The 24688-nt window shown below is 42.2% G+C and overlaps 1 long non-coding RNA gene across 2 annotated transcripts in view; it reads left to right on the top strand.

Annotated features, from left to right (window-relative positions):
• Positions 1 to 869: 869 nt before the first annotated feature.
• The window catches only part of LOC144294608 (uncharacterized), a 111849-nt gene continuing 88030 nt past the window's right edge, over positions 870 to 24688 (top strand). Inside the window, exon 1 of one of the 2 annotated variants that reach the window (XR_013361966.1) lies at positions 870 to 1649. This is a non-coding gene — a long non-coding RNA (uncharacterized LOC144294608). The remainder of the gene's footprint in view (positions 1650 to 24688) is intronic. The other variant, XR_013361967.1, reaches the window with a different exon arrangement.

A 24688-nucleotide genomic window follows, 5' to 3' on the forward strand; every position in this document is an offset into this window, starting at 1 on the left:
AGGCTTCCTGGATCCCCCGGTTGGAAATCATACTACCTCCTCCTTTATCTTTTCTTCTTCTACAGGCACCTCATTATCTTCTCCCCCCATGGCCCATTCTTGTCCAGACACACTATCTCCAGTCATAATCAAGTGCTAGGGAAATCCAGTCATTCTCTAAATGAGAATCCTAGTTGTGGGACCTTGTGCATGCCATTTACATGCCCTGTGCCTCAGTTTCTCTTCTGTGACAGTGTTCACCTCGCAGAGAATTCTAGGGAATGAAGTGAGGGACAAATGCAATGCACTTAGCATGTTGCTGCTTACCTGGCAAAAGTTCACCAAGTGTTTTATCTTAGACACTTTCTCTTCTGCAGTAGTGCAAGCTTTATGAGAATTGTTTAAGCTCATCCTTTCTTTAACTCAGCATTTACTGAATGCCTACTAGAGTCTTTTTTTTTTTTAACTCATTTGAGGCTGAATAGAGAACACTCAGATATATTACCTTCCCTCAAGGAGCTCATGGTCAAGGGCAGAGGTACTAGTAGTAACCAGATTATGGCAGCACATTTGGTTAAAGACTCCGATAGAAGTGAGCACAGGTGAGGCAGTCTGGTGAGGGGCCAGACTCCTGGGGCTGGAATCCCAGCTTGGGCACTTCCTCACTGGTTGACCTGGGGCTGTGTAATCTGTGTAAGCAATCTGTCCTTTGGTTTCCTTGCCTGTGAAATGGGAAGAGTAAATGATAGCTACCTCAGAGGGTGTTGTAAGGATTCCACGGCTTGAGAACCCAATCACTCCTAGAACAGGGCCTGACACGTTTTAAGAGCTCAGTGATGGCAAGTTACTATCTTGGAGCTCTTTGAGACCTAACTGATGCTATGGCTTTGGGCGATTTCTTTCTCTGCCAGAATGGTGTGCTTTTATGAGGATGCAGACATCACTGTTTGTAGAAGTTACCGTCAGAGGGGGCATAAGCCTTTGGCCTCTGCCTCCTCCAAACTGACCCCCCTCATTTTGGAACACACACTCTCTCCAGCCTGTGTCTTGAATACGGAGAACCCCCCCCCCCCCCGCCCCACTCCCTTTTGCTGGGTGTGGTTAGCACGTGTCTTTGGCCAGAGTCCTTCACTTAATCTTTTATTAAAGTTTCCAAGTGCTGAGGAGTCTGCTTCTGCCCTCCTGGGCTTCTGTCCAGACAGTTTCTATTCAAAGAACCCTGCCCCCACTCCCTTCATTATGCATGGACATAGAGATATTATAAGACAGGGAAGGGGTGGGGCTTTATCAGGCAATTTTAACTGGCCTCAGCTCTTGGTACCTGCTTTTGTGGCTCTGATCATCGGACCTTGTGAAAAATAGCAAGTGCTCCAAAGCCCACAGCTTCATTTCCCAAATCCTCATCTCTTCACACCCTACGGGCAGTTCTACTTGGTTGAGAAGGGCTGGATTCACAGCCCTGGGAACCCTTAGTCTGGGGTTTGCTTTGGGTCCTTCCTCATCTGAGATGACAGCTGAGGACATTCCCAGACACCACCATGGTCCTTGGAGACCCTACCTTTTGACCAAAACAGGGCACATCCATCTCTGACACGAGTCTGGTCTCTGCCAGTCACAGAGAGAAGCATCAGAAACAACGGGAGCCCATAAAGGTCTGGAGAAAAGGTGCGGTAAGTGTTGGGGATAAAGTGGAGAACCCAGGTGATAAAATAGAGGATTATACAAACAAATCTTTTAAATAGCAACTCCAACAAGTGGAAAGGAGTGAAAAGACTGTTTTTCATTCCTGAAAAGTCAGGCTTTGTACAAACAAGACTGGGTCCAAGGCGTGTGTGTGTGTGTGTGTGTGTGTGACTTGTGGGAGGAGAGAGCAAAGTTAGCCTGAAGTTATTGCTTAATTGCACATCCCTCATTTCTTGAGTTCACCTGCACTCAGTGAGGGAAGCCCACGGATACCTGGGTATGAACGTAGAAACCATCCTGACTCCCCCACTGGTCCTCTCACAGCTCACGACTCACTGGCACTCCTTGGTGGGCATTTGTGTTCTGCAGCTCCTGTCTTGGATACTGACCCCCTGTTTGGATTCCTCTTGCTCTCACAAAGGGGGGCCAACCCATCATTTCAGTTAGAATTAGACTGTCACTCAGATGCCGCCCCCTGTGTGGTGGGAAAGGATTTCCTTCCTTCGGTGTCTCAGTTCACTTTTTAGGCTTCCTGAGGAAGGACTTTGCCCTTTTTCCTACATACTTTTTTTGACTTGAGGACCTTGGGGCTGAGTGATTAGAAGCCCCTTGAGGGATATCACCCAGTGTCTCTTTTCAAAGCCCTCTGGCCCCCTGGATCTCCCTGTATTGTAAAGCAATGCCCATCTATCTGGGTAACTGGAGAGGCAGATTTTGACTTCTGCCTGGGATCACTGGAGTGACTCGTGGCACCCCACCAGTCCAGGGCACCCCATCCTGCGTCAGTAGAACACATACCATCCTGTGTCAGTAGAACACATACCCATGTCACTGAGCAGGGCGCCCTAGGACTCAGTGTGAGAGTCTTGGATGTGTCAGGCAACCCAGCTTCCAACCCCACCTTTGACCTATCCTAAGCAAGTGACTTTGGCCAAGTAGTTGAATCTTTTCAAGTCCCATTTTTATTAAATATAAAATAGAAATATCTTCCTTGCAGGATTGCTGTGGCAATTAGAGACGGCCCATGTAGAATGAGTGGCCTGGTGTCTGGCAGGTCATAGCAGTGATGATAGTAGCTTGTTTTTATTTAGTTGCTTACTAAGTGCCAGATGCTATAATGTGCTCTTTATATATTTTAGTAGTCATAGTTTTCATAGGTCACGCACTCTTAGTCAAATATCATTCTCTGTATTTTCCTACAACTTCTATTATTTTTATTAGTTACTCACTCGTTTATAAAACTTTAGGTCAAACCCCCATTCTGCATGATGGCTGACACCCAATCCTAGTCATCACAGGGGAATCACAGTGACTTTAGTATTCTCTGAGTTGCACTGAGTTCGGGAAACTTAGAATATTTTCCTTTTGCTCCTTTCCCTTAGCATGGCATTTACATTTTTGAGTAGTATTCTGGCATGAGTGTGGGTGAAGAAAAAGCTGAGGCTTGTGGCCAGAGGTCATTTTTTTCCAAGGATGGTGCTTGCCCAGATGTATCTCCCAGTGTTTGATCACTGGTATCCTTGCCCCAGGCGTACAGACACTGCTCTGTCCCAGCTGGTCCCTGGCCACATGGTCTCTGACATTTTCTGCTGTGGCATCTTTCTCTCCTAATTATGAAACCATTCTGTGGAGTATAGGAAAGCCTGGCTGTTATCCAGTGCCATGCTGGGGTCACTGGAAACTCATGGGCACCCAGGGTCTCTGCCTTAGGAAAACTAGCCTGACCACTCTTTCCCTCTGGCAACCGCCTCCCAGGGCCGGGGAGGCTGGTGCAGAGTGAAAGAGCCACTACTCTGAGAGTCCTATTGCTTTCTCTCGGATGCTCTCTTCCTCTTCCCACCTTGGAAGATTTTATGGGGGTAGGTGGTGGTGAGTCAAGAAAAACTAGGTCCAGTTGATCACATATTCTCCTAAGTATTTTCTGTCTTTTTTTTTTTTTTAAAGATTTTATTTATTTATTCATGATAGTCACAGAGAGAGAGAGAGAGGCTCAGAGACACAGGCAGAGGGAGAAGCAGGCTCCGTGCACCGGGAGCCCGACGTGGGATTCGATCCCGGGTCTCCAGGATTGCGCCCTGGGCCAAAGGCAGGCGCCAAACCGCTGCGCCACCCAGGGATCCCAGTATTTTCTGTCTTACTTCTGGACAGAGAGCATTGACCTTAATGGCTAAGAATGGGATGTCTCTGTTCACAGGCTCTATCATGGCACCTTTCCTAAAGTGGTAGGAACTTCAATCTCACTGACCCAGTAAGCGAAGGTTGACATGAAAGCAAAGAATGCAAGGTGGCCGGGTAGATACACTCTCATGGCACAAAAACAGTCTTACTCAGTTTTTCACGTAATCCTATGATGTGGTTTCTATTATCAACTGCATGTTACAGACAGTGAGCTAAGGCTTAAAGAAATGACTTGGGTGTTGAACTTAATTCATTCAGCCATGAGATATTTAGAATGTCCACTATGTGCCAGGCAGCCTTCTGGGTTTGGGAGAATATGGCAGTAATCAATACAGAAAAAAATCCCAGCTCTCCTGGAGCTTCCATCAAAGTGGGAAGGTTGGTGGTGAAGGGGGGTGGGGGGCAGGGATTAGGGAAGAAGCAGCAAGGAAAAAGATCAACAGGTAAACCATATAGTTTATTCAACTGTGATAAGTTCCAGGGAGAGACATAAATCATGGAAGGGATGGGTTGCCTGCATGGCTCAGTGGTTGAGCATTTGCCTTTGGCTCAAGTCGTGATCCCAGGGTCCTGGGATCAGGTCTCACATCAGGCTTCCCTCGGGGAGCTTGCTTCTCCCTCTGCCTATGTCTCTGCCTCTCTCTCTGTGTCTCTCATGAATAAATAAATAAAATCTTTTAAAAATCATAGAAGCGGGCTAGGAAATGCCAAGGAGGATATGGCTTTGAACAGCAAGACTTGAGATGATAATATGAGTGAAGATGATAAGAGTAGGCAGTTAGTTAGTCATGAACTCAAGGCAAAGACCATGGCAAATAAGTGACATATTAGAAGACTTGGGGCATAACATCCTGACTGTGTGACATCCAAGTCCTCTCAACATCCTGGCTTTATGGCTTCCAAGGCCCCTGAGGTTAATAGACTAAGACCAAGATCCACAGGTGCAGAACATGCGCTCTTCTCTTCCACCTCTGCCCCAGGGTAACCCCTAAATTCTGTGTAGTGCATTTGCATTATGGTATTAGCCCCATTCCCCCATGGGGTAAGGCTGCCATGATGGTTCCAGTATAAACCTTGTAGGCTCAAAAACTCCACTTCCCAACCAATGGGAGGAGTCCCCCAAATGATTAGAAGCAGCCTCCATTAGAAACCACTCTGTCAGAGCACCTGGGTGGCTCAGTGGTTGAGCGTTTGCTTTTGGCTCAGGTCTTCATCCCAGGGTCCTGGGATTGAGTCCCACATCAGGCTCCCCGCAGGGAAAAAAAGAAAAGAAAGAAATCACCCTGTTTATGACCCAAGACCCTGCTCACATAAAAGTCCCATGTAGCCTCAGAGTAGTTGCCACCTCTAGGACTGGTACCTTCCTCAGTAAACTGATCTACTACTTTCCTTCTAGCTGTCCTTATTCAAGTGTGGATTCTCAAGTAAATCTTTTGTGGGGAATCCAAGAACCGAGACCTCCACTCACACAATACCAGTAACCAAGAATCCCATGTTGGAGGGAAACGAATCCCAGGGAGAGAGATCAGCAGGCACAAAGGCCTTTAAGTGAGAATCTGTTTGGCTGAATTGCTAAGAAAAGGAAAGGCTGGGGTCTGAATGCAAAGTCTGTATGCTTCACTACCACCCTGTGGGGCTCAGATTATGACAGTCGTTATTGCTATTATAATGTCTCTGCCATTGGCCTGACATCAAACCCCTCTTGCATGTGAGACGTATTGGTGGGTAGTTGAAAATTCCAGATACTCCCTCCTAGCACTGCCTGTAACTAGGGATGGCTATAAGCCCCATGTGCAGAAACACCACCTGGGTTTCAAATCAGGAGCTAGCAATACAAGGAGGGGAGACTGAGGGGAAGAGGCTCTCGGGGCCTGGCAGTCGAGGACAGGAGCATCATTCGTAGCTGAGTGGGAGCCATGATGGACATTGCCCAGGGCTGGTCAGTTCATCAGTGTGAGCTGCAAGGTCAGCTCTAGGTGAGGCAGGACTCGTGTCTGCGCTCTACCAGTTCTATGCGTGACCTTGGGTGTTCCTCCTGGCTATGAAGCCCTGAGCCAGGTCCCCGAGACTTCACGGCCATTCGTTGAATTAGCTATTATCCATCTGTTTTCTCCTTCAAAAGAGAAACACAGATTTTATTTTTAGTTAAGAAAAAAAAAAAAGGAAAAAGACTGATGGCAGAAACATTTTCATCCTGCCACCTTATCCCCCAAATTTGGGGTTTGCAATTTTTATAAGGTTTGCATGATGATAAATAAGAAATAGAAAAGTTATTAAAGTTGAAGTGAATTTCCTTTCGGGATGTGGAAAATAATGAAAAAGCTATTTCATCTGTTTTCTTTCCTATTTCGAAATATTGAATGGAAGATGAGGCTGCTTGCTGTTTTGACATTGTCAGGCATGCCCCAAATGCCCTCAGTGTTCTCACGTTACTCCAGTGAGGCTTTGGAGCAACCGAAAGAAATGGGTCCTGTTTCCCCTCCTCTGTGCTGTCTTCCCAGAGCAGTAAAAAGACCAACATGTCCTTGGAACATTTCATGTCGTCTGAAATACAGTCTTTTTCTCCTCCCTAAAATGTATCAACTAAAATAAACTAAGTGCAAGAAAAAGTGAACACAACTTGGTATACATTGCCCCAAAAAGATTACAATACTTGGGGTAAATTCATAACCCACACCGCAGGCCTTTCTCAGTATTATATTTCCCTTTTAAGTTCTTTTGTTCATTTTTATTTTTTTTAAATTAAAGGTAACTGGAAACACATGGAGAATTAACTTTATAAAGCCAATTACACCAAACTGATCACTCTGTCCTCATCTCTCCATCATCTCCCTCTTAGAGGCAACTGCTTTTCCCAAAAAAAGCTGACAATTTTGTTACTTATTCCCTCATTCATATGACTGCTTTCTGAGTGTTTGTTATAGGCATCATCTAAGGATTGTTCCATGATGGAAAACAGAATGTAGCTGTCTCTGCTCTCCTGAACCCACTTCACATGCTTCTCATACCCCACATCCTTCTCATCATAATACAGAACTATTATAGTTTTGAGAGAGAAAAATCCAGTATTTATGTTATTGTTGCTTGTAATGATCTTTACAGGTGATTCATTTAGCAAACTGACTATTTTTCCTTTCCTTCACAACATTTGACTTTTCCTAGAATTAGTATTTGTCATATTTTTCATTTGCCTAGGATTGCACGTACAATCAGTAATTGAATTCCAAATTCTTTGCCACATGTCGACACTTAAGACATCCATTCATGTCAAGTGTTTCATCATTTTCTCTCCCAGAGCCTCCTGACCTCTTTCAATCACCTCTGCCTTGTGCACAGCAACTCTGCAGGCATCTACCTTTCCGGCATCTTAGGGGGTCTGCCCTCACCTCTCTCCCACAGTGGCCTTCTCATTAATTGTGCCCTATGTCATCCTCTTTTTCTGATTACTCCCTCATTTTATTGGAGCACATCCTCTAATGGCTTCCTGAGAAAGTAGAATGGAAGGCAATTTTTTTTTTCTTTGTGAATGTCCTGATCTAGAAGTGTTTTTATTTTACCCTCACACTTTATTTATCTATGTAGAGTTTAGGAATAGAATTCAAGATTGGAAATTACTTTCCTTCAGAGTTTTGAAGGAATGATGGCTCCACTGTCTTGCATCTTTCAGTTTGGTATTGTTCTGTAACATTCTGATTCCTGAACCCACATGACCTGTTTTTCATCACCCCATAGGGGAAACTTAGGGAATTTTGTCATGAACTTATTATTTGGAAATTTCATAATGATATGCCATGGTATAAGTCTTTTTTTTTTTTTTTAGTTTAGAAATTCTGTTATTTAATTATGAGATCTCTTGGACTTGTATTTTTATTTTATACTTTACTTGGTGATTTTTCCTATCTTTACCTGTCTACTTTCTTAGAGATCTTACTTTTAAAACTTTCCGTTGTGGTTTTTTCATTTTTATTACTTTATTTTTTAATTTTGAAGATCTCCTTTTTGTTCCTTGGATGTTTTGTTTCCATCTTCCTGTGCATGGTCACAATAGTAATTTTGAAATGATATAAATGAGAGGTATTCTTAAAAGTTTGCCTTTCCCCAACCTCTACATTCTCCATGTTGCATCATTTTTTTCTTTTATTAGATAATAAAATGATGCAACATTTCATTGATGTTATCAGAACATTTCATGAAATGCCTGGATTTCTGATAGTTCTCAGTTGTCTTATCGTATTTCATGATGGGAGACTTCAAAGCTGAATAGAGGCTGTAAATAGTATGGGCTTTGCCAACTGGGAGACTCAAGGTAGGGTGATGTGAGTGGGATTTAACTTGTAGAACCCTTCATGTCAGTATCTTATGGTTGGTCCCTTTTGTGTTTGTTAGATGTCACGGAGAAGACGCTGGTCCCTTTCCCAGAATCTGTGTACTTTATCTGCCAGCATTCTGGAGTCACGGAAGAAATAATGCTGAGGGTCAACAATTTAAGTGAACTTTTACTAACTCCTCTTATTTTTAATATGCACATTCATCTCACTTATGCTTAATATCCCACAATTCAAAAACCCTTTGTTTTAGAGCAGTGATTCTCACACTTCACCTATAGGCCTCGTTAAAAAAGTTAAAGGGGGGATCCCTGGGTGGCGCAGCGGTTTAGCGCCCACCTTTGGCCCAGGGTGCGATCCTGGAGACCCGGGATCGAATCCCACGTCGGGCTCCTGGTGCATGGAGCCTGCTTCTCCCTCTGCCTGTGTGTGTCTCTCTGCCTCTCTCTCACTCTCTCTCTCTGTGTGACTATCATAAATAAATAAAAATTAAAAAAAAAAATTAAAAAAAAAAAAAAGTTAAAGGGGTGTCTGGGTGGCTCAGTTGGTTAAGCACCTGACTCTTAGTTTCAGCTCAGGTCATAATCTCAGGGTCCCAGGATCCAGCCCTGTGTCTACTCCACTCTGCAGGGAGTGTGCTTGAGGATTCTCTCTCTCCCTCTCCCTCTGCCCCTCACCCCACTCGCGGGTGCACACACACACACACACACACACACACACATACATACTCTCTCTCTCAAATAAATAAATCTTAAGCAGATTTAAAGTTTCTGTTGTAGGAAGTCTGAGGTGGGGCCCAATAATTTCCATGTGTAACATTCTCAGGCGATGCTGAAGCTGCTGATCCTGGGACCCTACAGTGAAGACCACTGCTTTAGAGAGTGAAACTCTAATCTTCTGCTGGGTGAGCAGGAGCGGCTGCCTGGCTATGAAGAATGGTGGGATCTCACTGATATTAAATAGACTTTCAACCCAGTTCCCCAGCTTTTAGCCTCATCTTCCTCTGGAGTTCGGAAGTTCTTAGTGGCTGTGAGTTTCTGAGCCTTTGGCGAATTCTGGGATATAAATCGGGTTGCCTCTTCACTTTTCCCACCACTGTTTAGGATTCAGCTTTCTCATGTTTATTGAGTCAGATTTGGATTTGGATTTGTAGCTTCCAAAATTGTGTTGCTATTGCCTTCTCTCTTGTTCTTTTTTGTTTTGCTAAGTATATGGCTTTTAAAATCCTTTTACTGTCATGTTACTGAGACTTTAGGAAGAATAGAAGTATAATGAATGTACCTAGTCCTCTATGGTTAGCCAAAAAGTCCTCCTATCTTTCTTTAATCCTCTTCTGTCAAGTGTTACTTTTCTTTCATTCTATTATCAAAAATTCCAATTACATGTATTTAGAGCCTCTCAATCTGTTCTCTGGGTCTGTTAATAGTCCTTTTTATCAATTAAAAAAAAAAAAAACATCTTTTTTCTCTTCCTGCTAAAGTGAGTGTGAATTCTTTGTTGTGAACTTTAGTTAATTCTCATTTCAACAGTTTGATTAAGTTCAAGTGTTTGAGTAAGAGTTTATTTTATTTAATATTTTATTTCAAGGACTACGTTGTTCACCTCTAAGTTGGTTCCTTTTCATATATACTTCACATTCATTTCCTGATTTTTTTTTTGTTTCACCAATTCTTGTATTTATTAAATAGAATTTATTTCTTAGTTGTTCTCTTCGAGAATTTTAAGTATTCGTACTTTAATATATTTGGTAAACTGATTTAAAATCAATTTTATATGGAGAGAATACATGTTCTGATTTTTAATTTTGTTGGCTTCTTTATTAGTTTTGGGGTTTTTTAAATGTATTTTATACTTTTGGTCAATAGAGTCATTTTAAGTGCAGGTTTTGTTTTAGGCTGTTTTCCATCTCTTTCTAGGTGCTTCCTTTTCTCTAGATGCTGGTTCTCACAGTTACTTTTACTGGGAGCCAATTCCCAATCGAGAATCAGGTCTCCTGTGTCACACAGCAATACTTTACCCACGGGGATATTAGATTTATTAATGAATGAATCACTAAGCCATCAGCCTCCTTATTTGGGGGATTAGAGCTGTCCTCTAACATCTCTGGCTTCAGTGTAAGGTGGGAAACATTTCAAGTCAAACAGCCATATCCCAGCACAGGCCCTCATCTTGTGTTGAGCACTTTCAGCCCCCTTTGCTCTGCTGGAGCCAAACTGGTCAGAACCTAATTTCTGACCTGGCCTATCCACTAGGGGTTCACCTTTCTTTTCTGTTTCTGATACACAGCTATGGTTACTTATTTTATAGCCTAGCTATACTGTTTTGAAATCTTGATTTTTATCTTTTGTCTAGTAAGACTCTCAGATGAGGATCTAGTGTCTCCAGGCTTCATGCTGGCTGAAGCTCCACTAAGGGAAGATCCCTGCTCTTTTGTCCCACCCTCTATTCCTAAGACTGGTGATTTGGGGGGCCTGAAGCTGAGCATGGCCAGCTCAGTCCCCTCCTCCCTCTCTTTTTTATCTATCTCTTACAGATATTATAGATCCTTCTCTCCTTCCTCATGTAATTTTTATAGGGAAAGACTCTGTCCCTTAGTGGGGGGACTTAAGGGGGTTTAATACTATCCATCACTGGGTGAGCCAGTCAGCCTGACTTCTGGGCCTCCACGCAAGCAAAGCTGTGTTGTCTGTCACACAACTGAGAATACCATGGAGCAGTTATCTGCAATAAAAGTAATACTTTGATTTCCATATATCTGGTTGCTGTGCCTGTGTCTCAATTGGTACTGAACTTGGATGGGAGAAGGGAGAGAAAATTATGTATTTTCCCTCTAAAAGCCCTAATATTGCCAACATGTTCAGAGAAGAAGGATCTTATGAAAGCCAGAACTAACAGATCCAACTTTTTTATGCTTACTAATATTTAGGAGGAATATCTATATATCTATATAGATATCTATATAGATATATATGATATGTATTATATATTCCTATTCTATAGAAATAGAACAGAAATAGACTAATATATATTTATATTTATTTCTGTTCTATTTCTTTTTTCTCATTTTGCTTTTTATTTCCTCTGATTTTTTAAATTCCTGCTTCTTTTGTCAATCCCTGTCTTTTAATGAATTGACCATGTTTTCTTTATCCTCTAACCCCATCACAGGTTTGGAAATTTTTCATCCTGTATCTTTTCTTGTAGTCATTACTCTTAAATTTTTTAACGTGCTTGCCTGATGTCACCAGAGTGTAAATATAACAGCAGCAGCCTTAGCACCAGTCACCCTTCTCCCTTTCACATGGTCTTTTGTCCTCTGTGTTAGTTTCACTTTCTTCTTCTACATTCAGGTTAGTTGTATTGTAATTTGTAATAATTTAATGTTTATTTCAATTTATTCACATGATTTCCAAGTTCCTTACTCATCATTCATTTTTGCAACTTGGTCACCTTGATCATTTCTCTCATTGCTTCTGAGATCTTTCCTTTGGAATTACAAAGTTTCGTTGTAATGTCTCTCATTGTGCATATCTATCTATCATCTATGTATCTATCCACCTACCTACTCCTCTATATATCTAATCTCTTTCCTATGGCTACTTGTGAATCTCAAATCTTCTTAATCTATAATCTATGCCTTTTATTAAATACAGAATGTTCTCCACTATTAGCTATTCACATATTGCATCTCTTTCATTCTCTATATTGTCTCTCTATGGGACTTGTCTCTCTTTGGGACTCCGAGCAGACATGTCATAGAGTTTCATTCTGGTCTTTCAACTTGCCTTATCTGTTTTCATTTCCTTCTTTCTTTGTGCTGCATTCTACGTAATTTTCTCAGATATACCATTGAGGTCACTAGTTATCTTTTCCTTTCCAAGTAATGGGTTCTTTAACTCATGGAGGTTTTTGTTTGTTCATTTCAATACCTTCATTTTTAAAAAAATTTCTATTACTGTTATTGGTTCTTTTAAAAATCTGTGTGTTTTCCTCAATGTCTTGTTCTTTCTGCATGTATTCTATTTTTTCTTTTGTGCTTCTAATCACTTAAACAATTAATTTGTAATCATTTTTCAACATTTATATTATCTAATTGTTTTTTGGCAGCAGCCTGGCTGTTTATTTTACCCACTGACTTAACTCATGGTATAGTTTCCCCTTGTTGCATTAGTTAGGATTTGTTTTTACTGTGAGTTACAAAAATAAATAAAATAGAAATTTCTTTCCTTCTTGTATCAATGTCCTCATGTGATATAAGCAGTCCAGTGTTGATAAGGTAACTCCACAGCTGTCCTCATGGTCTAAGATGGAGCAACAGCCATCACATTCATGTTCAAACAGCAGGGTGGAAAGAAGGAGCAAATTTTGGGGAAATTTATTGGAAGCTCCCATACAATACTTCTGTTTGTAATATACTGCCTAGAAGTCATACGGCTACCCCTAGCTGCCAGAAAATTTGGTAACTTTTAAGATCTAAGCAAGGGAATATGGAATTCTTGAGATAACTAACAAGGCATCTCTGCTACACTCAAATACTTCATAATATTGAGTTATGCACACATCTTTAGTGGATTATATCTGTATGACTGTATGACCCCAGTACCACTTGGATTGAAGGCTCAGCTCCTTCCACCCATTTTCCAGTCTTGTTTCTGCCAGATTCCCAAAGTATCCCTTGTTTCAGTCAAGTTTTTCTCTTAATTTCTTATATTGGGAGGACAGGATAACATGGATAACATAAATTTGAATTCCAAACCTGTGTGAGGCATGCCCTTATGGTTACATATTCTTAGAGAAGATTTTATTTTTGCTCCCAGAACTCAGTCAAGATAGACAAGCAAACTTATAAACAAAGAATGAATTGAGTGGATTCTTAAGTCTGTTCTTTAACCCAGAGTGTCCTGGCTTTGTGCCTTTGTTCAAGCATCAAATTGTGCTGGGTCACTTCTTCCAATGTAGGCATAAAAATCCAAGCCTTTAGGTTGATAAGACCAATATCCCCATGCCCCTCCCCACCCTACTTACCAGGGAAGTTGCAGGGCCAGCTCACAAGGTGTAGTTTTCCCTTTATTATAATCCCCTTGGGCTTCCTCTTAGTTTTTAAAAACTCTTCTAGGCTCATACACATTTTATAACTTCCTTCTAGCATTTCTAGGTATTTTTTTAGCAGAATAATTTCACATCTGAAATCTACCAGTCTACCCTTTCACACTTTTAATCTAATTATAATAGCCAGAATGTGTTTCCGTTGCTTGCCACCAACACTACTGACAGATGTAATTTGTGTTTTAGAATCTGCCCCCTTGCGTCTGGGCCTGATTCTTGTTGACCCCTGAGGTTTAATGTTTTACTGGCAGGTGCTAGCTAGAAAATGACAGACAGGCCTCCCAGGATCCTGACATGTTTCCCCACTAGAGCACTTTGTAAAGAGTATCCTATTCCAAGCCAACTTAGGCAGACCCCATGAACTCAGCCCTCAACATGTATAAGCTTTGTGGAGCTCCAGTCCCAGTGCTCTCCTATCTGAGCAGCTTAGGGATTCAGAAAACCCTAGCAAGAAGCTCATGTAGTACTTAAACAGGAACTAGAATCCAGCCCATCAATGCCAATTGCACAGAGTAATCAGAATTTGGCAACAAGGCTTTGGAGTATAAGGATGAAAATGTATTCATTCTGTCAGGGTGGGGCAGGCCCCTAAATGCCTACAGCTGGGACAGAACTGGACCAGGTGCTTCCCTGGCAGCCCTGAGCAGCCATGGGGTGGCAAGAGGCACTGGGGGGGTAGGAGGAGTGCCCAAGGTGCTTGGACAGAGGAGTTAGGTTCATCTGCCCTTTGGTCTCAGGCCGGCCACTCATCTGCTAAATCACTTTGGGCTCACCCTGCCCCCTCAGGTTTTTTTGGTTTTGGTTTTGTTCTTTGCTGAGGAAATGAAGATAAGCTCGCCAGCCATGCCTACTTTGGGGTGTTATGAGGACCAGATCCCTGGCAGATGTTACATATGTGTGGGAGAGAGTTCATGTTACCATGGTCATGTTACAGATCGAAGAAGCTGACGCCCAGAGACATGACATGAGTTCTCCGACATCAGAGAGCCAGTGAGTAGCAGAGCTGGGGCTCAGATCTGAGGCTTCTAGAACCCAAGAACTCACTCCCTTTCCACCATGCCACCACTGTATAAACATATGGTAAAAGAGGGGAGAAGGGGATTCACAGTTGGTGAGCACCTCTCCTCTGCCAGCTGCTTTATGTGCAGCATATCATTCACTCTCCATACAACAGTCTTGAGGTTATAGGTTAGTTTTCTTATGCCTATTTTACAGATGAGATTTCCCGTGATTTCTCCATTTAGGTAACAGTGATTCAAGAATGAGGATTAGAATCTGAGATTGTCTGATTGCAAAGCCTGTGCTCTCTCCGTTTCTTTTTACAATAGTCTCCAGATATTGGCATGCTCCCCTAAAATCCATATGCATTTAGACAAGGTTCAAATCAATTAGTTCACACTTTGCTGCTGAGGCTCCTTTGTGCCAAAGGTGATCAAGGTGCTTCCAGTTTTATGCATTCAAACCCAAGGAGGCCTCTTTCCCGTACTTCTTGCATGACAGCCCAGAATTGAGAACCACGGTGCATATGGTGTTTGCAAAATGCCAGTTGTGTATGGGTGTTTAAACTTTAGTTTTGCTGCTTTTAATTTATTTATGCAAGCAAGCCGCCTTTCATGAATTTTAATCTGCGCTGCCTTAAAGAAGTGCTTTCCAAATGGGACAGCATTTGTGATCACCACTAAGCCATTCTAACTGCTTGCAGGCCTGGGGAGACAGGCAGGGGAGAATATTAGCAAGCTCTGAGCAGTCCCTGTGTCATCCCGGGCATTGTGGCGTAAAATGCGCTTCGTGTCTAGAAGAAAAAAACCCGTGACTCGAGTCTTTGGTTATTTTTAATGCTGAGCGGCAGAACCACGGGGAATATTATGAGTTCCCAGATTTCTGACAGGAGGGACTCGCAGCGAAGTGCTTTCTTCAGGAGAGAGGGAGAGGGAGAGGGAGAGGGAGAGAGAGAGAGAGAGACTGCTACAAGTCTTTATTCATTTATTTATCATGCTTCAGTTCCCTAAAAAAGAAAACACTTCTCCTGTGCAGGGGAAATTGCTTCAATGGATAGATTGCATTTAAATAATTTAAGTATAAAATTACTCGAACAGGCCGACTGATATTTCGAAAACGAAACAGTCACAATCACTTAAGTGCACTGGCGAAGTTCGTGATTCGGTGTGTAGATGAGGTGTGAGCAGAGGCTTCTGTCTGGCTGGTCTAGGAGCTCTGTCCTGCCTGTTGGCTGCCCTGGGGGAAGGGGGCTTCTGATCAGGTCCTGCAAGGAGAGGACCAGCAAGGAGACGGTGGGTCTTGTAGATGCCCATGCACTTGAAAGATGGGGGAACTGCTTGCAACTTTCGCCCACCTTTCTGGGTTTTAGTTTTCATGGGAGCAGTGAGGAGAAACAGAGGAGGCACTGGATTGGTGTCCAAGAGACTCTTATCTTGTCTGCCTGAGCCCACTGGTCAACCTCCATGGTCTCTGATTCCTCGTCTGGCCATAGGAAGATAATGCCAAGCTCATCGGGCTGTCCAGGGCAAAATTAGCTTCCAGAGAAGACCCTGCATGGTGCCTGGCACATATTGGTCCATCGCGTCATGTCTACAGCACATGCTGGAAGACCATTCCTGCTGAGGTGCCATCTGGGCCTAGAAAGAGCCTCTGCATTCTCAGAAGTCTTCATCTGTGCCAACGATCTAGGCTCTCTATACCCGTGCAAAATTAGACCGAGGTTCTCCCTTTGCTTCCACAGAGAGCATTCCTTTAGATGGCTTTTATGGTCCACTAAGACCCTGAAAAGCCTGGCACGGAAACATCTGTGCGGTCAAAGGCATTTGCAAAAAGCAATGCCCGATTGGCCCTTTTGGAGATTCACCATGCACTCTGGCTCTGAGAAGTCCTGCTGACAAGAAGCCTTTTTACTTTAAAATTAACTCCACATTTATTAGTCTTATTTGGCAGTGAGAGCCTTCCCATCCCACTGTCCATGCCAAGTGCCCTATTAGTATCCTTTGGAATATGACTTACTGAAATATACTGAGAGAAACTGCCCTAGGATGCTGCTTCCTCCTCCCATCCAGCTCTACTGCCTCCAGTCTCATTTTTCGTTGGACCAGGTTTAGAAGTGTCTAGAGGCCTCTTCTGTTTACTATTAACTAATTAATTAAGCAAATGCACAAAGTGCTGAGTTTAGGGTCAATAAAGAATCATCAGTATCATATCACGTAGAATCAAGACTGAATAGACACATAACTGGGAAGGATTGGTCCCTGGGCAGATGGTTAGTGGTGTGTGTGTGAAGTAAGTGAAGGAAGCGCTGGGCAACAGGGACACCTCATGACTGACCTGGGAGCATCAGGTGGGGCACTGGAGGAGACGTCACATCCTGTTGTCTGGCGTCTGCTGTGCCTGGGGGGAATTTTGCCTTGGAGGTATTCTAAATTCTAAGGAAGCAGCCTGTACGGGTAGGGGTGGCAGCTTCTCAGCAGCACCAATGTTTACTTTGAAGAGAAAATGTCTGCTTTGTAGGCAAATGTTTTCAGCATGGAAATGATCATTGCAATTGCTGTGGTTGTCACAAATGTTTCATCAGAGCCGATAAAGCAGCTGAGTGTTGGCAAAATCGATGAAAACATCTTGAGAAGTGTTCGCTGCCTACTTAGCCGTCTGTGGCTCATCTGGTGTGAGGGAGGAGGGGGGCAGGCGGTGAGCTGAGGCCACACATGAGACTGGGAGGCAGTGTGGCATGCTGGACTGGCATGCAGGCTCTGCAGTCAGACTGCTTTGTCTGCTCCCTTAAGCTCTGTGACCTTGGGCCGATTACCTGACTTCTCTGTGCCTTCATTTCCTTGTTTGGAAATGAAGTGCTAACTTCATTGTCATTGTGTTGTTATAAATATTTAAGTGAATCAATACATGCTTAGCATTTAATAAATATTAGTTCACATAGTAATTCTTGGAGATTCAAAATTCTTACGTAAACCCATCATCTCATCCAATAGAGAGGCTTTCTCAGCGCTGTTTAATCAACAAGTATTCATTGAGCATCTTCAATGTGCCAGATCCTATCCTAGGGGCTGGGGACCCAGTGGTGATTGAGCCAGGCCAGGTTACTGTTTTCTCAGAACTTTCTCTGTCCTAGGGTAAACAGACTAATCAGATACATAAATAAGATACCTTGAGAGAATGACAAATGTTATAAAGAATGTAAATCAGAGAAATGAAAAGGAGATGCAATGGAGTCACAAATTGCCATTTGTACTCAGATGGATACAGAGAAAATATATTTTATTTAAATTTCTAAACTTCTCTGGCATTCTTCATGTGTTACCTGACGGTTAGACTAGAAAATAATTAGGGTTTTTAGTCCACAACCTGTAATTTTGATCTCATGCAAGAAGCTGAAGAAGCCCCTAAGATTGGGCTTCTTTACCATTGACTGCACATCAAGATGACATCTAGGTGTATCTGTCATCTTATGCTATTCTTAGAGAATGGGCCTCAGATCTTGGAGGCATTCTTGTGCTGTCCTCCGGTCTCTGGAGTAATGATTTCTTCAGTCTAATGGCATTCATCCCACTTATATCTGAGTCTGTGGCAAGTATTTAGCCTTGTTTTCTGTCCCTCGGTTTAATCTGGACCTGGTAGCTTTTCCTGCCAAATGATCGTCATCTCAGCATTTCTTGGCACTGGAGACCCCTCTGAGGCTCTGCATCCGCCAAAACACCACTGGCCCTGGCCTCCATTCCGAATCCTCTGCTGGGACTCACCACTCTCATTTTTACAATGGACTGCACAGCAGGTCCATTTGCCTCCAAATCAACTGCATTTTGAGTCCCCCTTTCAGAAACTTCTAAGTCCACACCCCATGGGAACCAAGAGAAACCTAGGAAAGCTATAAGCCAGTACCTCTTTCTACTAACTTTTCCGCACTGTCAGAGTGCTGGGGTCAGCTGCCAGGAGATGTTCTGTCCTGTTTCAGATACAGGGAAAGAACATGCCCTTCTCATGCCAATCTTGATGTTTCTAAGTCATTTCTCTTAAATTTCAGTTGTGAAATGAAGGGGAGGAGAAATGAAAGCCTTGGGGCAGCCCTTCCCCTACACCTCCTCTGTCTCTATTCTTTTCTTCAAAATCCCCTATATATTAAAAAAAAAAAAAAAAGGATAGAATTATCCATCTTCTATGTCATAAACTTCTGCTCTAAGGTTAAAAGTGTTATGTAAAGGGCTTACAGATCATTGCCTCCATCTTTACAGCAAAAAAGAGAGAGAGAGAATGAAACATGAATGACTTTTCTTAGGCCCATCAGAGTGAGGTAACAGGGTAAACAAACATCCCAAGATCTGGGGAGACTAGTGTATCCAGAGAGATACAGGTGATATCTACTTACTTAGAGCTGAAGTTGCTGAGCCATAAATTCGTGGGAACACGAAAACAGTAAGTGATGTTGATGAATAGTCTAAAGCTGCATGTGGGTCAGCAGGAACATGGAAGAGTCCTGGGGGCTGCAATCTTGGGGAAAGCAACACACATTCATGAGCTTTCCCTCAGGAAAAGTGAAAGACCCAACAAGAATTCCCTAGTGGCTCTGGCAGGAAAAAAGGAAAAATAATTATTGTGAAATATTCCCAAACCATTCTCCACAACAAAGGCTTATTTACTTTCCAGGAGGGAAAAAATTACCAGAGTCTTATCCTATCTGGGAGTAGGGCAAGTTGCCAATTCCAGCTCCCTCTAGTTTTCTTGTCCCTTGTAAAGGTAGAGGGAGCTATGCTAACATAACTTAGCTATGTTATGTAAGTGTAAGTATATACTTCGCATAAGTATAAATACTTGCGAAGACCACAGCTCAGTCACAAGCCTACTAAAAGACCGAGATGTAATCATTAGACAATTAGACAATGCTATCCCTCCTACCCACCTTAGCACCACACCAGCAGGCCTCTGACATAATAGTGGATTTTAGCTAAAAGAACTGTAAGACTCTCTTTAGGAAGATTATTTGGGGAAGCCCAAAGATGACAGAGGAGACTCTGTAACAAGGACATGGGGAAAATGTGAAGCCTCTAGCACCTATAGCAAACATTAAACATAGCTTAAATTCTACCCAGATTAACCTAAATCCTCACATTTTTTTTGTTTTAGTTCCCTACCCATAAGCATGTCTAGCTATCAACAAAAAAACTACAAGCCATGCTAAAAGTCTTGAATGAAGCCAGGGTGGGAGATGGTCATGGGAACTTTACCTACCAAAGAATAAGATAAGAATAAAGGAGACGTCTCATTAGAAATCATTTAGGTAAAAAGAGAATGGAGTGAAGTATTTAAGTCTTAAAAGAAAAAAAGTATCTATCTAGAACTCTATATTCAGTATAATTACCCTTTGAAAATGAAAAAGAAATAAAGATATTGTCTGATAAACAAAAACTGTAAGAATTTGTCACTAACAAATCTTTGTCACAAGAAACATTAAAAGGAGTTTTTTAGGCAGAAGAAAAATTTTCTAAGTCAGAATTTGGATCTACATTACAAAAGGAAAAGTATCAGAGAAGGAATAAATGAAGATAGATAAACAATTTTAATATTTCTTACTTTTAACTGATAAATGCTTAAAGTAATAATAGTAACAATGTATTTGGTGATTACAGCATATGGATAAGGGAGGGAAATGAATGACAATCCATAAGGGAAAGGATGGAAGAATTAGGAATATTCTGCTCATGTATACAAATGAAGTCATATAATGTTATGTGAAGGTGCAATTAGAATAGTTAAAAATGTATATTGGAAACCCTAGGGAAACCACTGCAGTTGTTCTTTAAAAGAAGTATAATTGATATGCTAAGAGAAGAGATAAAATAAAGGTAAATGAAATGCCATTCCAATTATATGATATTCTTGAAAAGTTAAAACTACAGGGAAATTTAAAAGATCAGTGGTTTCCAGTGGGGAGAGAGGAAGGGTTGAATAGATGACCATTTGTCAAAACCCATAGACCTTTATAGCAAAGGAGTAAATTTTAATTGTATAAATTTTTAAAAAATTATTTGGGAGGTCAGAGGTTCCCAGAATGGAATGTAGAATGTGGCAAAACAATCTAACTTTTTAGTATGTGTATGAAACAACTTCATTGAAGGGGTTAGGGCAGAAATGTGATGACATCTGTAACATTGGAAATGAGTAGAGTCTGGAAGACCGAAGTTAACAGAAACTGAACATAAGCACTGCTTTCTAGTTGATAAAGTTGTTTCCCATGCTGGTATGTGTTAACAGTTTTGATACTACTATCTATATATCTGGAATTAAGCAACTAAATGAATAGTGGATGATGAGAATCAGATTTCATACTGCTGGAGTGGGAGGTTAGAGATAAGAAAAGGGAAGAGACAAGAATGATCCATGTGGTGATTGAATAAAGTTGGAGACATCAGTATGAATTCATGTTTAAGCTTCATATGGATATAGATGGTTACATATGGAAATAGGTTATTATACACACATATAATTCCTTGCCAGGTCAGCCATGGGGTCTAGAAGCAATGACAATCCAGCAGTGAGCATTCCTAGTATCCAGATCTTGATTTCTAGTATGATTCTCCAATAAAAGGAGAAATGGCTGATTCTAGAAGTGGGACTGAAAATACACAAGGTGAACATGAACATTTTGTATTGCCAGAAACTAAGAAATTGCTAAAAAAAAAAAAAAAAGATTAAAACCACACACACACACACAATGATAGAGATTATGTCAAAGGGTCACAGGAGCCAACTGAAAGAGATCCCAGTGTTCAAAACTGGAGTAGCTTGAGCAAAAAGTAAATAAAATAGTGTTGGATTATAACCCAAGGCATAAAAAATATTTGTGAGTCCATACTAATATGAATAAATGAATACACTACTGAGCTGAGAGAATGGGAAGCCAAACCTTTTAAGGGATGAGAATAAAAACAGGTATAAGTGGTTCCTCAGAAAGAGGGAACATCATGAAAAAAATATAAGAAAATTTGACATATCTGGACGATTTTGTTAGAATTTGAATGAAGGGTGAGTAAAAAGGAGAGAAGAAGGAGGTGAAGCTGTATGGGCAAGAGATGGCCTTGAATGCTATTTTAGGAAGACTGGGTGTAAATCCTCTTTAGTGGTGATGCAGTGAAAGTTCCCGAACAGGGAAATCACATAGTTGGATTTCTTCTTTTTGATGATCATGTCGAGGTGCTGAATATTTAACAGCAGACAAGGCTGTTATGTCTAAGGACTCACCTTTCAAGGCCCACAAAGCCTACCTTGGCCAAGGTGTTTTTGTTTTTGTTTTTCTTTCCTTTACTGATATTTGCTTGCTGGCTAGAATTCCTGGTGTTGTGGAATTCTGGGAAAGTCACCTGACCTGACAATTTACCCATAATACCCGAAATAATGTTTGTTTTGCTTTTTTTTCTGTGTCAAAATGTATAAGACAGAGACTCCTATTCATTAAGAGATAATCACAGAGTAAGTTCTTACAAGCCATTCAAATGAGGTAAAAAATAAACAATTTAATCAGACTATTGTCCTCACAGCAAGCCAAGATTAATTCTTCACCTTGAGGAGAAGGGGAAGAGAAAGGAACATTTTTTATGAGAAGGAAGAGTAAGGAAGGAAAAAAGATAACTTTTTAAGCATGAGGAATGAAGGGCAAAATATTAAACTTGTTTTCTAGAAGTTTCCTCATTTGAAGAACTTCCTTCAGCTAAAAACAATAATGCCAACTTCCTGAGGATTTTTTTAAAAGATTTTATTTATTTATTCATGATAGACATAGAGAGAGAGAGAGAGGCAGAGACACAGGCAAAGGGAGAAGCAGGCTCCATGCCAGGAGCCCGATGCGGGACTCGATCCCAGGACTCCAGGATCACGCCCTGGGCCAAAGGCAGGCGCTAAACCGCTGAGCCACCCAGGGATTCCCCCTGAGGATTTTTTCAATAAGGATTAAATGAGATAATAAATGTAAAGAGCTTTATTATTGTCATTGTTGTTCTTATTGCTATTATTACTGTGTATTTCTGTGTAACTTAACCCTGGCTTATCCATCTCTATTATGCTTATTTCTATTTTCCTTCTACCTCATATCCACACATCCTCCTTTTGTTATACTGCAGTATTTCTAAAAGTTGTTTAAAATCAGAATTGGAGCAATGTCCTTTATAAGTAAATGTTATAGATTGTAAACAAAGCAAGAATACTATTTGCCAGCCCTGTGTTAAACCCTCTTGTGGAATCCTGGAACAGAGAAATTTATACTTAGGTACTATCTGGCTTAAGTGAAATGGTATCTGTGTTGAATGAGACCCCTCTCCTACACTTTGCTGTAACTCATCTTTGGTCAAGAACTCAGCTAAGGACTAGGAGTAGAACTAGCATCATACAGTGCAAGGCCCCTGCCTAATGCCCTCATGCAAGGCAGAGAGGAAAAGAGTATCCAGCCAAAGGCCCTGCTTTCAAGCAATGCTCGGCCAAGGGCTGCTGCTAGGGAGAATTTGGGAAGAAATAAAAAGAAAAGAGAAGTGAAGTTGAAAGAATGACATGTGGAAAATGATCATAACAACAATAGGCCTAAGAAGTGACTTCATGACTCATGCAGGCGAGACATTTAGCTCTTGGTGCCCATCTTTCATCTGTGAAATGGTGATTGTGATTAAGGGAAGACCCGTATTATATCTTGAAGGGCTTCTTTTACATTTTGTTGTTGTTGTTGCCTTGGTCTCTTTTGGTAATCTGCTGACCTGTCTATTGACCCTATCTTTGGATTCTTCCAGAAGCCAATCTCAAATACAAATAATTTATTTGAGAGGTGAAGGAAATACCCACTGAGAAGTGGGAAAGGAAAAGCAGCCAATTAGGTGGACAACTGGCCCTTAGTCCTCCAGGCTATTCTGGGTCGAGGGATGCAAGACCACTTCTGAGCAATCTCCCACCTGAAGGGAGAGGGAGCTGGGGTAATTATACACCTGCTCCCAGGGTGTCAATGCCCTGGCACTTCCAGCATGCCACACGTGGGCAGCAGGCAATGCTCCTCTGCATCATTGGTGGAATGGAGAGATCTCAAGCACAGGAATACAGATGCTGGCAGTTGGAAGCCAGCCCCAGCACACAGAAAGGTACAGGGGATATGCAGAGGGGCACTTTCCAACATCTGCTACAGACCCCCTTCTCAGAATAATGTTTTGAAATGCATAAAATAAAATTCATAGGATTACAAAGAAAACCAATTATATTGAAATTCAGTTCTATCCACAGACCCCTCGGGGGACCCCAGGTTAAGAAGCCCTGCTAGGGTTTCTTTTCAATGTGAAATTATATGGTTTTATGACCTAAGAGCATGGATTGTGTTACTCTGCCAGGAGGTGGTTGAGTAAAGCTCTGCACAGTCTGTGTAGAAACCATTTCAGAAGAAAAATGCGCTCACCCAACCTGACAATCCCCCGCAGCTCAGGGACTCTGAACGCTGCTGCCGGCCTCTCTCACTCCCTTTTTATATTTTACAGTGTTTGTTTTGCATTGTTTATGTTTTTGCATTCTTCACGGGTCCTTTGTTGGCCTCCAAAGCACTGCGGGGCCTCAGTTCGCCCGCACTGCCCTGGCAGCCGCTCCGTCCTCCTCCGCTGTCCCTGGGAAGCTCTGTCCCTAAAGCCATGCCTCCGAAGCACCAGGGCCCTGCAGCCCTCCTGCCATGTAGCCACGGTGGGCCAGGGCCCGTCCTGTGGCCTGGCGGTGCCAACAGGTGGCTGCATGCCGGGTGTCGGAGCAGCTGCCCCCCTGGGAGCTGCGCGCCACTGAGACACCATCCACCTCCTAATGTGCCTCCGTGGCTCTGTTACTCACAGCTAAATTACAGTATTATGACTTCATTGTTGAATCCCAATTCTCCTAATTATAGCCTAGAGATCTATTATTTGATTTGGTAACACCAAGTGCTTCTTTTCTAAATCATGTAATCTCTTGTAGCTTATTAATGTCAGGTTTGCGCACACGCGGGGACTTGGTTGTTTGCCAGGCAGAATCAAATTTTCAAATTTTCGCTGTGTTATGTTACAGGGCTTTGCTTGTTACAATCTAATTATATTGGCACTGAAATACCGAAAACCAATTTATATTAGAAAGCTCTTTAACTCTTTCTTTGGAGAGAATTTACATGCGTAAGTGTGTGCCACACCATTGGTCTTTTTGTTTCTCCACCGGGAACTCCCTTCGGGGAAGGAGGTAAAAGTCACAGTCCCTCTTTATTAAAAGGTCTGCTGATCACGGACCAGAACTGTGAGTGCGGCCAGTCTCTGGGTGGAGCTCGGGGAAGGGAGGAAGCACCTCTTCCATCTCCCTGTGGGCTACTCCAGGCCTCCCAGCTGGGGGCGCCCCTCGTCCCAAACACCCAGAAACCCATCTGTTGGTGCATA

Source organism: Canis aureus, chromosome 23 (assembly GCF_053574225.1).
Source record: "Canis aureus isolate CA01 chromosome 23, VMU_Caureus_v.1.0, whole genome shotgun sequence".
NCBI classification, from domain to species: Eukaryota; Metazoa; Chordata; class Mammalia; order Carnivora; family Canidae; genus Canis; species Canis aureus.